Source organism: Phyllobates terribilis, unplaced genomic scaffold (assembly GCF_046119375.1).
Source record: "Phyllobates terribilis strain yellow unplaced genomic scaffold, ASM4611937v1 Scaffold_2__4_contigs__length_985480577, whole genome shotgun sequence".
In the NCBI taxonomy this organism is placed as follows: Eukaryota; Metazoa; Chordata; class Amphibia; order Anura; family Dendrobatidae; genus Phyllobates; species Phyllobates terribilis.
In genome coordinates, this window is record NW_027362762.1 from 458207787 (window position 1) to 458222875 (window position 15089).

The 15089-nt window shown below is 47.3% G+C and overlaps 1 protein-coding gene across 1 annotated transcript in view; it reads right to left on the bottom strand.

Moving 5' to 3' along the window:
- LCK (LCK proto-oncogene, Src family tyrosine kinase) overlaps window positions 1–13950 on the bottom strand; it is a 108710-nt gene extending 94760 nt beyond the window's left edge. The window contains exon 1 of the mRNA XM_073665687.1: window positions 13610–13950. The gene's annotated coding sequence lies outside the window, so the exon portion shown is untranslated. The remainder of the gene's footprint in view (window positions 1–13609) is intronic.
- Window positions 13951–15089: the final 1139 nt, after the last annotated feature.

A 15089-nucleotide genomic window follows, 5' to 3' on the forward strand; every position in this document is an offset into this window, starting at 1 on the left:
CAGGGGGGTACAGGCAAGCACAGCTAGAGTGCAGACAGGGAGGCACTAGCAGGTAGGAACACAGGCGGGATAGGACCCAGTACACACTGGGACTCAGGAACAATACAGGCAGAGGGGTACAGGCAAGCACAGCTAGAGTGCAGACAGGGAGGCACTAGCAGGTAGGAACACAGGCGGGATAGGACCCAGTACACACTGGGACTCAGGAACAATACAGGCAGAGGGGTACAGGCAAGCACAGCTAGAGTGCAGACAGGGAGGCACTAGCAGGTAGGGACACTGGCGGGATAGGACCCAGTACACATTGGGACTCAGGAACAGAACCACAGATGTGGCGGACAAACACAGCAGAGTGAGGCCGCCCAGAGAGGTGAGCGAGAGCAGGGCAGGACGAGGCCGCCTGGAGCGGTGAGCAAGAGTAGAGCAGGACAAGGCCGCCAGGAGCGGTGAGCAAAGGGTCAGAGCTGAGCGAGACTGCCGGAGCAGTGAGCAAGAGTAAAGCAGGACGAGGCCGCCTGGAGCGGTGAGCAAGAGTGGAGCAAGACTGCTGGAGCAGTGAGCAAAAGGATAAGAGCGGAGCGAGACTGCCGGAGCAGTGAGCAAAAGGGTCAGAGCGGAGCAAGGCTGCCGGAGCAGTGAGCAAAAGGGTCAGAGCGGAGCAAGGCTGCCGGAGCAGCGAGCAAAGGAGCCAGAGCAGGCTAGAACCGCCGGAGCGGTGAGCAAAGGAGTCAGAGCAGGTTAGAACCGCCGGAGCGGTGAGCATAGGAGTCAGAGCAGGCTAGAACCGCCGGAGCGGTGAGCATAGGAGTCAGAGCAGGCTAGAACCGCCGGAGCGGTGAGCATAGGAGTCAGAGCAGGCTAGAACCGCCGGAGCGGTGAGCAAAGGAGTCAGAGCAGGCTAGAACCGCCGGAGCGGTGAGCAAAGGAGTCGGAGCAGGGGGGACAGGGCTCTGTTCACACGGAACAGACAGGAAGAGAAAGGCAGAGCCAGATACCCACAGGGTACTTGCAGTGAAGTAGCGAGTGGACCACAAACTCACAAACGGGAGTACAGAGACAACAAGCAGGAGTTAGGTACGAGTTCAGACTCTGCAGAAAAAGGAAGGGAACGGACATAGAGGCAAAACAGGTAAAGGATCGGAGAGAGTTCAGACTGGAACTGAGTGTACGGAGGAGACCGACACTGCAGCGGGATACAGGAGCGGGTCTGGGAATACTGCCCCCAGAGAGGCGGGACGAACAGGCAAGGAGCGTGTTCAGACAGGACAGACAAGATACAGGAGCGGGTCTAGGTAATCGGCCCCTAGAAGGCGGGAGGAACAGGCTAGGAGCGTGTTCAGACAGGCCTGGAAAATACAGCCTCCAGGATAGGCAGACAAGAGAACACAGAACGGGACCTGGCACCTTCAGAGTGCAAGCACACATTGAATGAAACACTATGCTCAGGCAGGGATTGATTGGAGCAGCTGAGCTATATACCAGGTGACAGACAGCAATAGGCTGAGGACGCACAAGGGGTGTGTCCCACAGCAGGTACAAAAAGCAGGAAGTGATCGGGCGCCACCCTTAAGCAGCAGAAACAGACACAAACAGACAGCATGGAGGGAAGCCAGAGAGACATTCTGGACTGGAGATCAAGTGCGCGCTCTTGCACAGTGGGAGATGGACCACCATGCAAGGACGCCGCCAGGTATGTTACAGCGATCCTTTCTAGCAGCACACAATCCTAACGTAAATTCATTCTCAAACTACACCTTTGAAAACATGTTCCTTCAGGAAAGTGGTCAGACTCATGCTATCTCTATAATATATGAGGGATTGGGCAGAGAGGAGGGAACGAAGAAACTGGCATTTCAGCGAGTATGGGAGAGGGATTTGGGGGTTAGTTTATCCCCTCTTGAGTGGGCAAAAGGGTTCCTCTTCACACATAAGCTCACTAATGCTGGGAATGCACAAGAAAAGAACTATAAAATACGTACACGATGGTATCACTACCCATCTAAACTACAGTACAGGCCAAAAGTTTGGACACACCTCATTTAAACATTTTTCTGTATTTTCATGACTTTGAAAATTGTACATTCACACTGAAGGCATCAAAACTATGAATTAACACATGTGGAATTATATACTTAACAAAAAAAGTGTGAAGCAACTGAAAATATGTCTTATATTCTAGGTTCTTCAAAGTAGCCACCTTTTGCTTTGATGACTGCTTTGCACACTCTTGGCATTCTCTTGATGAGCTTCAAGAGGTAATCACCGGAAATGGTCTTCCAACAATCTTGAAGGAGTTCCCAGAGATGCTTAGCACTTTTGGCCCTTTTGCCTTCACTTTGCGGTCCAGCTCACCCCAAACCATCTCGATTGGGTTCAGGTCTGGTGACTGTGGAGGCCAGGTCATCTGGCGTAGCACCCCTTCACTCTCCTTCTTGATAAAATAGCCCTTACACAGCCTGGAGGTGTGTTTGGGGTCATTGTCCTGTTGAAAAATAAATGATGGTCCAACTAAACGCAAACCGGATGGAATAGCATGCCGCTGCAAGATGCTGTGGCAGCCATGCTGGTTCAGTATGCCTTCAATTTTGAATAAATCCCCAACAGTGTCACCAGCAAAGCACCCCCACACCATCACATCTCCTCCATGCTTCACGGTGGGAACCAGGCATGTAGAGTCCATCCGTTCACCTTTTCTGCGTCGCACAAAGACACGGTGGTTGGAACCAAAGATCTCAAATTTGGACTCATCAGACCAAAGAACAGATTTCCACTGGTCTAATGTCCATTCCTTGTGTTCTTTAGCCCAAACAAGTCTCTTCTGCTTGTTGCCTGTCCTTAGCAGTGGTTTCCTAGCAGCTGTTTACCATGAAGGCCTGCTGCACAAAGTCTCCTCTTGACAATTGTTGAAGAGATGTGTCTGCTGCTAGAACTCTGTGTGGCATTGACCTGGTCTCTAATCTGAGCTGCTGTTAACCTGCGATTTCTGAGGCTGGTGACTTGGATAAACTTATCCTCAGAAGCAGAGGTGACTCTTGGTCTTCCTTTCCTGGGGCGGTCCTCATGTGAGCCAGTTTCTTTGTAGCGCTTGATGGTTTTTGCAACTGCAATTGGGGACACTTTCAAAGTTTTCCCAAATTTTCGCACTGACTGACCTTCATTTCTTAAAGTAATGATGGCCACTCGTTTTTCTTTACTTAGCTGCTTTTTTCTTGCCATAATACAAATTCTAACAGTCTATTCAGTAGGACTATCAGCTGTGTATCCACCTGACTTCTGCACAACACAACTGATGGCCCCAACCCCAATTTATAAGGCAAGAAATCCCACTTATTAAACCTGACAGGGCACACCTGTGAAGTGAAAACCATTTCCGATGACTACCTCTTGAAGCTCATCAAGAGAATGCCAAGAGTGTGCAAAGCAGTCAACAAAGCAAAAGGTGGCTACTTTGAAGAACCTAGAATATAAGACATATTTTCAGTTGTTTCACTCTTTTTTGTTAAGTATATAATTCCACATGTGTTAATTCATAGTTTTGATGCCTTCAGTGTGAATGTACAACTTTCATAGTCATGAAAATACAGAAAAATCTTTAAATGAGAAGGTGTGTCCAAACTTTTGGTCTGTACTGTACATGCAAAGTTTCCTACAGTTTTGAAAACATGTTGGAGATGTGAAAGTGAAGTGGGTTCTATGATTCATATCCGGTGGGAGTGTTCTAAAATTAAACCATTTTGGGAGAAGGTATTTGACAATTACAAACGTATCACAGGAAACAGAACATTGGGATCTCCTCAAATAGCCCTTCTGTCAATCCTCCCTTCCTCAATAGGTGTACAAAATAAAGATTTACTTAGATTTTGCTTAACAGCGGCACGGATAGTAATTCAGCGGTTTTGGAAGCTTAAAAAAAACCTAACATACTAGATTGGTACAAGGAAATAGTGAATCTATGTAGAATGGAAGAACTGTCTGCAGAATGTAATAGAACCAATAATGAATTCAGAAGGGTTTGGAGCGGATGGATTCTGTTTCAGGACTCACCTGATTTTCATAATCTATTATAATAGTTTGCGATTGGGTTCATAATTAGTCACACAGGTATAAGGACCCCCTCTCCTCTCCCTTGACCCTCTATCTTTTCTTTTCTTCTCTCTTTTCTCCCTCCTTTTCTTTTTTATTCTTATATGGGCTTTTCAGATACAATATAGAGATTGCCTCAACATATGATCCTCTTATAGGCGGTTATCTTATAAACAATACACGACCATTTGAATTATTATTTGAAAAAAAGTGACCCCATTTGAACTTTGGACATTTTTTTATATGTCTATTTTGTTATATTTTCTTCAGAGTCAAATATAATACAATATATTTTTCTTGATCTGCAAAATGTAAAATGATTAATAATTAATGCTTAATTGATGTTTAATAAAACAGATTGAATATATAAAACAAAAGATAGGGTTTGCGTCAATCTATTTCTGCTAATGTACATGTGCATTTCCTGAAACAACTGGAAGTTAAAGCCTAAAAAAGCCTAAGTGGCTAAAGTGAAAATAGCTAAAGTGGTTAACTTTCTAGTTAGCACCAACAAACCTCATTGGCCTGTGTTTTAGGTCATTTTCTGCAAAAAAAAATATCCCAAAGAACTGCAACAAAGTGAGTAAAATTGATTAATCTACCTGGACCGCCCAGTTTTATCCAGCTGGCCAATCCAAACATAGATCCAAGTTCAGTAATTACATTGTTGTGTGGGCTTTAAAGGGAAAGGCATGATCTCAGACAAAAGTGTGGCTATTGACAAGAGGTATAGGTACATTTTTCACCATATATGATTCTTGAAAGTTTTACAGATAATTTTGTGAATTGTTTTAGTATCATAGATATTTGTAGCACCCTGAGGATTCGGCTGCTACAGGGGTATTGCACCTCAACCCAGAGGTGTGATATTCCACTCCCGGGTAAGGAAGGAGTGTGGAACTGAGCTCAGATAGACTGCATGCACTACATACATCCCATTCCAGAGGAGCAGGCCGACGGCACTCCCACTTAGAAATGTGCAGGTGCGACCGAGCCTGTTCCTGGCTGGAGTGGGAGGGGGGGAGGAACATCCCATGTAGTGTAGGGGCAGATAGGGGGAGCAGTCTGGGTAGTGATAGGAGCTCATTGGGTGCTGGTCACCTGAGCTCACACATAGAGGGTGTATATAAGGTGGGCACCATCAAAGATCAGGGTCAGACGCAGAGAGTAAGTCAGATGCAGAGGACAAGCCTGCAGAAAGAAACAACAGCCCTGGAGAGAGAGTGGAGTAAAGAAGGAGACCCAGAGGGGGACAAAGAAGGGACCCAAGAACCCAAATAAGAATACCGGGTGAGGAGTCAGCAAGAGGGTACCGGAACCCAAGCTGGTGGGGGTAAAGACATTCCCCAGCCAGAGACCGGAGACCGTGGGCAGAGTCTGTCACGGTCACCCACTACATTCACCCTGAAGGCACACCACATGGAGGGTCAGGGAACCTGAGGCCAAAGGTTGCCCAACAGAAGGCCCGAGGGAGCTGGATTTAGGTGAATCACTGGTGGGGACGGCTGAAGGAAGGACAGAGGGAGAGCTCAGGGCCACGCTCCGGACTTGTTTGGGGGTTGGCCGGATCCAGGACCTGGTGGACGCAGCACGGCTCGGGAGGTCACTTGGAGCTAGAGTGACCAGGAACATCTGCAGTAAGTAAAGACCCTTAACTGCACTACCCGAGTCTGTCATCATTACCGGCTGCACCGCACCACCACAACCCCCATCCTCTGCGCCTGTCCCCTCTGAGGCTATACCCCTCCCGTTGGGGGTTATCCCACCAAGCTGCGCATCCACCATCAGCCTCAGCGGACCCTGCTGCAGCGGCGGCCACAGTGACCGCATCACAACGGGTGGCGTAGTCGACACAACGAACTTTAATAACATCAGTAAAGACTGCCACATAACCCTGAGCTTGACGCCCTGGGCACGGGACCGGGTCACAGCCGCTCGGAGACTACAACCCCCCCCATCTGATCCGGTGCCGGGTATTCCCCTCAAAAACGGAATATGTCCCAGGGGGCGCGTCAACTTTGGCGTAGTCGGCAGGATTACGTGCCCGCAACACCCGGGTACTGCGTGCCTGAAGAAAAGTGCAAGTTTACCTCAGAAAGAAGACTCCTGCCGGTTCCGGAGGGTCCACGCCATCGGACTCCATCACCAGTCGTTTCCCGCCGATTGTCCGCCATTTCCAGCTTGTTCCCGCCATCTGCAGAGTTTCCCGCCACTGGGCGACGCTTCCCGCCAAAACCGCAGATTTCCCGCCTTGGAAGAGCAGCGGACGCCATTATGGGCGTGCCAAAGGAGGGCGAGAGGCCACCTCCCATCGTGGGCCAGGACAGAAAATGGCGCCAAAAGTGGAAACCGCCCCCACCAACAGAGACTGTGATGCTGGAGGTGTCTGTCAGCGTGAAAGAACTACCCCTGGAGCTGACAGTCACCGAGTTGCCCCGGGACCGCCCTCGAAGTGGGAGGAGACGAAAGAAAAGAGCAAAGATGGGTGTCGCTTGGAGCAGTCTAGAACGAGCGCACCCGGAGGCGAGGTGTCCAGAGCAAGAGCACCCGGAGTCGAGGAGAGAAAGAGTAGACCCGGGAATGGAGCAGCAGCAGCGCAGCACCGGCCCGCTGGCCAGGAGCCTGCAAAAGGAGAGAAAGCAGAACAGCACCGGCCCGCTGGCCAGGAGTCTGCTAGAGACCGAGGAAGGAGGGCAGAGCAGCACCGGCCCGCTGGCCAGGAGCCTGCCGGAAGCAGAGCAGAGCAGCACCGACCCGATGGTCAGGAGCCTGCTGGAGTCCACAACCCCGCTAGGTCTAGCGGAGATCTTAGCGCAGCTCCCCCGAGACCGGGAGTGCGCGCGGAGTGCCCTGGAGGGCCTCGCGGGAAGGATGGCCCGAGTGCAGAGGGAGATCCTGGCGGAGTGGGGCCGGGAGATGGCCCAGCAAGCTGGAATCCGCCCACGGAACCCGCTCCCTTGGAAGAAGACACCGACTACCTCTGCGGATGACGCGGGAGGACCCAAGGCCGGAGACGGCGCAGAAGAGGGAGCGAGACGTATGGCAGCAGGTAAGGGGGATGCCTATACCCCATACCGGAAGACCACCCACCTGCCCCAGCTCCCCGTCGCAGAGCCCGAAAGTCCCCCTGCCGTACCCGAGACCGCCATGACACCGCCACCGACTAGGCCCCGACCGGAAGCCGCCGTCGCGACCCCAGTGACGTCACGCGTCGTGACCCGGAGCGTGGCGCAGGAAGAAGAGCCTCCGGCCTGGTCACAGGGCCTAGCGTTTCCGGGCGCCGCATCCAAAGCAGAGCCATCTACCTCCGCGGAGCCTCCGGCCTGGTCGCAAGGCCAGGTAACCCAGGGCGCCGCCGTCCTAACGGTTCCCTTCACCTTCCAGGTGCCCCAGGCCTGGCCGCAAGGCCTGGGCAACCCGGGCGCCATCACCACCGCGCCCGCGCCCGTAATACCAAGGGTGCCACACCTGGGGGAGGACCTCTTCGGCCAGCTCACATGGCCGGACGGGCGGCCCTTCATCTGGCCCGAAGGGTACCCTGAGCTAGAGCGGCAGCAAAGACTAGGGCCCTTGTGTGAGCCCCTGATCCCGGCTCCAAAGCCCGTGACTCGGGTCTCGCCTCCACTCGAGGAAGCCCAGTTCGTGTGGGACCCCACGGGAGAAGATTTGATGGGGTTCACCGGAGAGACTCGGGCAGCTGCAGCAGAGCGTACCGAGTGTTGCCGTCAACAGCTGGCAGAGTTCAAGAGAGAGCGGGAGGAGAGGCGGGCCAGAGAGCAATGGGCCCGGACCCGCAGCGCGGAGCAAAAGAGCCGGACCAGAAGGGACCCCCGTGCAGCAGATCGTCCCCGTACCATCGGGACGGTAATAAAGTTTAATGCGCAGCATGGGTGGGGCTTCATAAAGGACCAGAACACCATGGGTGACGTCTTCGTTACCCGACGGGATGTCGAGTCTCACCTGCCAGAGGGTCACAAAGGCCGTGACCTCTACGTCGGTGACGAGGTAACGTTCACCCGGCACAAGTGTGCCAAGGGACCTTACGCCCTCCACGTGCATCGCCTGACAGAGGAGGAGTTGCGGTGTAGGGAGGAAGAGCCAGAAGACCCGGACGGGTTCAAGGCTAGGAGGTACTACGATTAAGAACAGTAGTAAAGAAAAACTGTATATAGTTACCCGTCGGGGTACACAAGAAACCGTGGCTGCTTTAACGTTTAGTCCCCGTTGGGACCAGTGAACAGTTTAACCCGTGTGTCCCTTACCCAAACCAGGCTGAGGACTGTGAGCAGCCATCCCTTTCCCTTACCTGGCCGGGGACTGAGAACGGCCAAAACTTCCCTGTACATAGTTGCGCTTCCTAAGGCGCCCCCTACTGGTTTTATGAGAAACTGCTTTTCAAAAGACTGTCGCACTTTACCTGGTCACGAGTTGCACGGTGACCAGAGGAGGAAGAAAGAAAGAGACGACGAGAATGTTATGATGATGTTTATATGAAAAAGTTTATATGTATATAATATTTTATATGTTTTATATGTTTATAAAAATTTGTATGTTTGGTGTTTTTGTCTTTGCAGCCCGAGGACGTGCTGTGATTTACCAGGGGGGAATGTAGCACCCTGAGGATTCGGCTGCTACAGGGGTATTGCACCTCAACCCAGAGGTGTGATATTCCACTCCCGGGTAAGGAAGGAGTGTGGAACTGAGCTCAGATAGACTGCATGCACTACATACATCCCATTCCAGAGGAGCAGGCCGACGGCACTCCCACTTAGAAATGTGCAGGTGCGACCGAGCCTGTTCCTGGCTGGAGTGGGAGGGGGGAGGAACATCCCATGTAGTGTAGGGGCAGATAGGGGGAGCAGTCTGGGTAGTGATAGGAGCTCATTGGGTGCTGGTCACCTGAGCTCACACATAGAGGGTGTATATAAGGTGGGCACCATCAAAGATCAGGGTCAGACGCAGAGAGTAAGTCAGATGCAGAGGACAAGCCTGCAGAAAGAAACAACAGCCCTGGAGAGAGAGTGGAGTAAAGAAGGAGACCCAGAGGGGGACAAAGAAGGGACCCAAGAACCCAAATAAGAATACCGGGTGAGGAGTCAGCAAGAGGGTACCGGAACCCAAGCTGGTGGGGGTAAAGACATTCCCCAGCCAGAGACCGGAGACCGTGGGCAGAGTCTGTCACGGTCACCCACTACATTCACCCTGAAGGCACACCACATGGAGGGTCAGGGAACCTGAGGCCAAAGGTTGCCCAACAGAAGGCCCGAGGGAGCTGGATTTAGGTGAATCACTGGTGGGGACGGCTGAAGGAAGGACAGAGGGAGAGCTCAGGGCCACGCTCCGGACTTGTTTGGGGGTTGGCCGGATCCAGGACCTGGTGGACGCAGCACGGCTCGGGAGGTCACTTGGAGCTAGAGTGACCAGGAACATCTGCAGTAAGTAAAGACCCTTAACTGCACTACCCGAGTCTGTCATCATTACCGGCTGCACCGCACCACCACAACCCCCATCCTCTGCGCCTGTCCCCTCTGAGGCTATACCCCTCCCGTTGGGGGTTATCCCACCAAGCTGCGCATCCACCATCAGCCTCAGCGGACCCTGCTGCAGCGGCGGCCACAGTGACCGCATCACAACGGGTGGCGTAGTCGACACAACGAACTTTAATAACATCAGTAAAGACTGCCACATAACCCTGAGCTTGACGCCCTGGGCACGGGACCGGGTCACAGCCGCTCGGAGACTACAACCCCCCCCATCTGATCCGGTGCCGGGTATTCCCCTCAAAAACGGAATATGTCCCAGGGGGCGCGTCATATTCAAAAGTCAGCCATATGCATTACATGGTGGCTCAGTGGTTAGCACTGCAGTCTTGCCTCGCTGGGGTCCTGGGTTCAAATCCCACCAAGGACAACATCTGCCAGGAGTTTGTATGTTCTCCCTGTGTTTGTGTGGGTTTCCTCCGGGTTCTCTGGTTTCCTCCCACATTCTAAAGACATACTGATAGGGAATGTAGATTGTGAGCCCCAATGGGGACAGTGTTGATAAGCGCTGTGAAATTAATGGCGCTATACAGTTAGGTCCATATATATTTGGACAGAGACAACATTTTTCTAATTTTGGTTCTAGACATTACCACAATGAATTTTAAACAAAACAATTCAGATGCAGTTGAAGTTCAGACTTTCAGCTTTCATTTGAGGGTATCCACATTAAAATTGGATGAAGGGTTTAGGAGTTTCAGCTCCTTAACATGTGCCACCCTGTTTTTAAAGGGACCAAAAGTAATTGGACAGTTGACTCCAAGGCTATTTCATGGACCGGTGTGGGCAATCCCTTTGTTATGTCATTCTTAATTAAGCAGATAAAAGGCCTGGAGTTGATTTGAGGTGTGCTGCTTGCATTTGGAAGGTTTTGCTGTGAAGTAAACATGCGGTCAAAGGAGCTCTCCATGCAGGTGAAACAAGCCATCCTTAAGCTGCAAAAACAGAAAAAACCCATCCGAGAAATTGCTACAATATTAGGAGTGGCAAAATCTACAGTTTGGTACATCCTGAGAAAGAAAGAAAGCACTGGTGAACTCATCAATGCAAAAAGACCTGGGCGCCCACGGAAGACAACAGTGGTGGATGATCGCAGAATAATCTCCATGGTGAAGAGAAACCACTTCACAACAGCCAACCAAGTGAACAACACTCTTCAGGAGGTAGGCGTATCAATATCCAAATCTACCATAAAGAGAAGACTGCATGAAAGTAAATACAGAGGGTTCACTGCACGGTGCAAGCCACTCATAAGCATCAAGAATAAAAAGGCTAGACTGGACTTTGCTAAAAAACATCTAAAAAAGCCAGCACAGTTCTGGAAGAACATTCTTTGGACAGATGAAACCAAGATCAACCTCTACCAGAATGATGGAAAGAGAAAAGTATGGTGAAGGCGTGGTACAGCTCATGATCCAAAGCATACCACATCATCTGTAAAACACGGCGGAGGCAGTGTGATGGCTTGGGCATGCATGGCTGCCAGTGGCACTGGGTCACTAGTGTTTATTGATGATGTGACACAGGACAGAAGCAGCCGAATGAATTCTGATGTATTCAGAGCCATACTGTGTGCTCAGATCCAGCCAAATGCAGCCAAACTGATTGGTCGTCGTTTCATACTACAGATGGACAATGACCCAAAACATAAAGCCAAAGCAACCCAGGAGTTTACTAAAGCAAAGAAGTGGAATATTCTTGAATGGCCAAGTCAGTCACCTGATCTCAACCCAATTGAGCATGCATTTCACTTGATAAAGACTAAACTTCAGACAGAAAGGCCCACAAACAAACAACAACTGAAAACCACCGCAGTGAAGGCCTGGCAGAGCATCAAAAAGGAGGAAACACAGCGTCTGGTGATGTCCATGAGTTCAAGACTTCAGGCAGTCATTGCCAACAAAGGGTTTTCAACCAAGTACTAGAAATGAACATTTTATTTACAATTATTTAATCTGTCCAATTACTTTTGGTCCCTTTAAAAGCAGGGTGGCACATGTTAAGGAGCTGAAACTCCTAAACCCTTCATCCAATTTTAATGTGGATACCCTCAAATGAAAGCTGAAAGTCTGAACTTCAACTGCATCTGAATTGTTTTGTTTAAAATTTATTGTGGTAATGTCTAGAACCAAAATTAGAAAAATGTGGTCTCTGTCCAAATATATATGGACCTAACTGTATAAGTGAATAAAATAAATAAATAAAAATAAATTACATGTGTGTTGGTTTCAATGGGATTTGGCAACAATATAAGGTCTATAGACAGTCCCTTGATGCCTGCAATTGAAGCAAACCAGAATACATCATACTAGATTAACATTTATCTGATCTTTTATTTTTCTCAGAAATAAGTGACAATTAGCGTATCTGAGAGCCACAAGTCTCTTACTATATTAAAATTAATAACCAAGAAAAATAGAAAGTTAAAGGGAGGGTAAATCTGGCTATATACATAAGATAGCTGTCTGCCAAATGGTAATGTGTTTTCAATGGGGAGAGAGTACAAAGCTGATGCCAGGCAGCTGTGACAGCGGTTTATCTCCATTGAAAACAAAAGGATCGGGTGTTGAAATTCTAATTGCCCGATCCTTCTCGCCCACAACATCATCAGGGTAGAGTTGGGAGTCTCTGAGACACATCATATGGTCAGATGGTCCAGTCAAATTGGCAGTAAAGAGTAGACATCATTTTAATCTTCATTTCATGAATAAGTAGTACACATAAATATAAGCAACTTTGTAATTTATCTTATTAGAGAAATCTGCTTTTTTTCACCTCCTGGACTGATATTTCACTCTCAGTTCTTGTGTAAAATCTGTATTCAATGAAGACAGATTTCCTCATTACTGAGATAGGAGATGAGTTAGGTAAGGGAGAAAGAGGAGAAAGGAGCTAAAGACAGAGACAGGCAATCTACTGCTAGTTCACCTGACACGACAGCTACATTTCTCCATAGAACTTTATAAGCACTAACTGTCATCTATCTAAGTAATGGGAAATTCTGTAGTCATGGAAGACAGATTTTACCCATGAATTAAGAATTTTGTGAATAAATGACCAGTCCAGGAGGAGAAAGCAGAATTCTCTGATAAGATATATTACAAAGGTTCTTATTTTCACATGTACATTTATGTAAAAATTAAAACAACAGTTACTCTTTAAGAGTTGTAGCCAATTGATTGTTCAGCTGACCGCTATCTAATGCCTTTGGCGGGCTTGGAAAATAATAGACCATTGTCAATACTAATTAAAATACAAATTGAAGTTGTGACGATAGTAATTTTGCAAGCAAGCATTATTTTCAGCATTCATCAAGGCAGACTAGTGCACTTTAGAATCCTTTTCATGCCGTCAAAGCTATGGAAAATATAAAATGTTAACACGTATGTAGAACTACATTACTTTCTATGTATTTATCTTGAATTATCTGCAATTAATATGTCTGACTGTGTACCCCATGCAGCATCCTCTCTGATTCTCCATTTTGTGAAATGGATCAGTTGAAGCTGCCATTTTATACAGTAAGTAGTTCACAATCAATATATATTATACTGGAGACTGAAACGATTGTTGCCAAGATTTCCAAGAAGCAATGTACACAAAATGTGGGTTAAAATGAAAAAATGTATTGCCGTCATAAGACATATAAAAAGCCAATGTCCATTCAGATAAAGCGCGGCTTACTATATGTAACCACAGTCATTGCTGTGGTCATTACTGAACTTAGACCAAACAGGTTACAGTTTAAAAAATGGAAATATAATTTTTTTTCAAAAATGTTTCTGAAAAAATTACATTTAACAGACAATAATGATTAGATTACAGAACAATTGTGAGTGACGCAATAATGTGGACACATTCAATTTCAGGTTCTATTAGAACGGTGGATGGACATTGTGGGTGCAGTGAATGTAATGTGTATATATATATATACCTTATATATATATGCACAGTTAAATATCATTAGAATATATGAAGATTGTTACCTGTCAGAAGAAAACAGCGAATAGTTCCAGTTATGGTTTGATCATCATTGCGCCTATAATATATATTCCATGTATGTGTTTTCTACTTTGTCTCGCTCTTCCTTTCTTCCCCGCAGTGGCCTCTCGTGTTCACGTTTGTCTTTATGTTTCTCCAAAAATCCTGGCCTCTTACTAGTATGAAATGTCTTTTGTCATGTTTTCTTTCTATGGCTTTTTGCAACCACTTGCTTGCTCTTGTCTTCTCTCTACTGCATACTCTTCTCTCCCTCCCTTGCTCTTGTTTTACTTTGCATCTGTTTCTCTCCTCTTCATTGTTACCTGACTTCCTGCCCAAGCATAACTCTGATTACCAGCTACAACCACAGACACATGCTAACCATTGTGTAGCTGAACTTATATCTGTAGTTCAAAACCAGGGCTAAAGTTTTTACAAACGCTGTTCGGACATTTCTTAGGTGTTTTTGACCAGTAGTGTCCACATCGATTCAAGAATATGCAGCCACTTACATTTTCCCTTACAGTACTTCCAAGTAGTAGTTGTGTGAATGGTGTTTTATATAGTTTTAAACTTGAGCAGGAGTCAAATAAAATTCAAGGATTTCTATTTGTGTCCATCTACTTCTACACGCATGAACCTGTTTTAGGACTATGTGTACCTGTCAGCTGGATACTTGATATTTGGTCAGAAATGTAAAGTTACCTATAAACATTAAACTTTACTCAATTACTATTTGGGAAAAACTTAAAAGGAACCTGTCATGTCCTTTTCTGATATTGACCCCTTCACCGTGAGCGGGTTTTCACCTTCACCCTTCACCTTTCACCGGGCCAAATTTTACAATTCTGACCCGTGTCACTTTATGAGGTAATAACTCTTCAACTGATTCCATTGATTCTGAGATTGTTTTTTTTTTTTGCGACATATTGTGACATATTGTACTTCATAGTGGAAAAATTTATTCTATATTACTTGTGTTTTTTTTTTGTGCAAAAAAAATTGAAATTTGGGGAAAATGTTGAAATTTTTATGCAAAAAACTTACAAAAAAAAATGTACAAAACCATTTTGTAGGGACCACATCACATTTGAAGTGCCTTTGAGGGGCCTATATGGCAGAAAATACCCCAAAGTGACATTATTCTAAAGATTGCACCCCTCAAGGTGCTCAAAACCACATTCAAGAAGTTTATTACCCCTTCAGGTACGTCACAGGAACTGAAGCCAGGAAAAAATTAACATTTAACTTTTTTCGCAAAAATTTTACTTTAGACTCACATTTTCTTATTTTCACAAGGAACTTATCTAGATGTGTGATGAGCACCTTGAACCCCCATGTGCTTCACAAAAGTTTATAAAGTAGAACCAGGAAAATAAAAAATCACATTTTTTCTACAAAATTAACTTTTAGCCCCAATTTTTTTTTCACAAGGGTAACAGGAAAAAATGGACCCCAAAAATTGTTGTATAATTTCTCCTGAGT